Source organism: Myotis yumanensis, unplaced genomic scaffold, assembly GCF_028538775.1.
Source record: "Myotis yumanensis isolate MYYU_CA2020_CCGP unplaced genomic scaffold, mMyoYum1.0.hap1 SCAF_16, whole genome shotgun sequence".
Taxonomy (NCBI): domain Eukaryota; kingdom Metazoa; phylum Chordata; class Mammalia; order Chiroptera; family Vespertilionidae; genus Myotis; species Myotis yumanensis.
This window is the reverse complement of record NW_027223767.1, coordinates 7,812,826-7,815,397: the sequence shown is the minus strand read 5'-3', so window position 1 is coordinate 7,815,397 and position 2,572 is coordinate 7,812,826. Positions and strand designations below refer to the sequence as shown.

The following is a 2,572-nucleotide window of genomic DNA, read 5'->3' as shown; positions in this document are numbered from 1 at the left end:
CTTGTGTGGTTTCATGAAAGTCATTATGACAGATGACGGAAGCAGGAGAAAGCACAGCAGGGAAATCTCTGGGCCTGGAAAAAAGGTAAAATGATAGACATGCACTTCTTTCACTGAGGTGTGTATGGGACAGTTAACAGTCAACAATGAACTGAATAACAAGAAGGGGATGTGTGGTCTCTGCAGAGAGCTGAGCAGTGCCTGTGCTCTGAGGGTCTGAATAAAAAGGAATATTACTTTGATATTCCAAAAATATGTTGTTATAGGTGCAAAAGTCAATAGACAGGCTCAGTTAAGATAAAGATTGACTTTTTTCAGGGAAGATGACAGCCTAGGACCGTGGTAAGCAAACTCATTAGTAAACAGAGCCAAATATCAACAGTAAAACGATTGAAATTTATTTTGAGAGCCAAATGTTTTAAACTTAAGTTATATAGATAGGTACATTGTTATTAACTTAATTAGGGTACTCCTAAGTCTTAGGAAGAGCCACACTCCAAGGGGCCAAAGAGGCGCATATGGCTCTCGAGCCGCAGTTTGCCGACCACTGGCCTAGGACACCAGTACCCACCATAAGCGGCTTTTAGTTAAAAAAAACAAAACACTTTAATTTCAGATCATCCTTTGTGGTTACTTTAGGTCTCTGAGTTTGCAAGGCCGCCAGGTTAGCATCTGGTCCCTGGGATGACTCCTATCCCACCACTTGTCACCAATCACTGAGTGCTTGGGATTCAGTCTGAGCTAGAGCCCCCAACCCATCTGGAAGTTTATGAGCTGCCTCTGATGGCATATGCCCCCTCTCCCAACACAGGATAGAAATCAGACCACCATCTCGGCGGCCGCGGGCCTATACAGCATGACCGCTGCACTCAACACACAGGTGCCCATGAATTTGTTTTCCACCTGGGAGGTGGAATGCTCTAGCCCAACCTGCGTGCCCAGGCTGTGTAGCCTCACCTTAACCAAGCTGCTCATCTACAAGAAGCTGGAGAAGGAGCTCAGCTCTGTGGTGGTCACAACAAAAATGCAGGGCTCCAAAAACATCTTGAGGTCTGAAGAGATTCTGCTGACCCTAGTGGTCAAGTGAAGACCAACCTCGTGCTGACCTCCCTGCTGTATCCTCACTACCTCAAGAGAGAAGGCAACCAGCTGCAGATCATGCTGCAGCAGAAGCAGCGCCTTAACAAACAGACCATCCTGGGTTGCCGGATGCTCAGCGTGGGCACCATTGACATGGCTGAGGTGATGCAGCGACCCCTCGAGGGTGGCCAGATGCTGAGCCTCCGTAGCACCATCATGGAGGAATCTGCCCACATGGCTGAGGTCAGCATCTCCTCCCTGTCCAGCCAGCACATCGACCCCAAGGACAGCACCCAGAAGGCCAGCCCCAAGTCCAAGTCCTGGGCGAATTACTCAGAGACGGACTATGAAATATTCTCGGATCAGCAGGGCAGCTATCATCCTTGGCGTGGGCAGGACCAAGAGGAGGAGGACTTCGACTTTGAGGAGCCCTAAAAGCAGCGCCAACGTGTAGTAAGGTTGCCACTCATGACCAGGCAACAAGATGCCAACAAGAAATTTGGGGCGTGGCTGCGCAGGGTGCAAGAGTGGGAGGAGGTCCTGGACTCGGAGCAGGAGTGTTCGGAGCATGGTCCTGAGGTGGAGGAGGACCTGCATCTGCTGTATGACTCACTAGAGAACCGTGACAGTGGCCCATAAGAGTGTCCTCAGGACCCAGAATCCCTGGCTCAGGCCATACTTGGAAGACCTGCCCCAGCCCAGCTGTCAGATGGAGAGCTAGAGCATCCACAGTGCCAGCGCCAAGAGGGGCCTCCAGGTCCAACCCAGGTGACAGAGAAGATGAGCCCCAAGCAACCAGCGGGCACATCACCAAGAACTAGCCTCTCCTCATCGGCTCCACCAGATCCCAGGGGAGTGCAGGCAGGCTGCTGAGGCTGGAGCACATCCCTGAAGGAGCAGCAGGTGGTAAAGCCTGTAACAAGCGGGCCAACAGCCTGGACAACAAGCACTGCCCCGACCCCTGACCCAGCTGCAGATCCCCAGGGAGACAGTATATGACCAGCTGAACCACTACCTCATCTCTGACAGCCAGCTGCCCCAGAACATCCTCCTGCTCAACATCTCCGACTGGCAGGGGCAGTTTCCGTCTGAGTCCTACAGCAACACACGGTGCCTGGGCTGTGCACCTGCTCCAAGGCTGAGGTCCCGGCGGCCTTCAGCACCATCATCTCATGGATACAGAGATACCGTCACTACAATTCCCAGCCCCCCAGCCTGTGAAGATCGTGGTGTCAGGGGCACAGCAGTACTTCAGTGCTATGTTGTGGCTCTTCCTGAAGCTGCTGTACTACAACATGTGCCCCTGCCCCCCTGGCTGGGCTACATTCACTTCCTGGTCATCCTGCTGGGATACCACCTCATGGCCAGGTGTCCAGGCTCCGTGCATTACCGCTACAACAGCTTCTTCCAAGATTTGCCCAGGCGGGACCTGTTCTACAAGGAGGCCCGGAGGGCTGTGAAGGACACCCTGGCCATGGTGTTGAGAATCACA

General features: G+C 52.9%; 1 pseudogene; it reads left to right on the top strand.

Moving 5' to 3' along the window:
• Nucleotides 1-886: 886 nt before the first annotated feature.
• LOC138994632 (phosphofurin acidic cluster sorting protein 2 pseudogene) lies at nt 887-1,515 on the top strand (annotated as a pseudogene).
• The last annotated feature ends 1,057 nt before the right edge of the window (nt 1,516-2,572 follow it).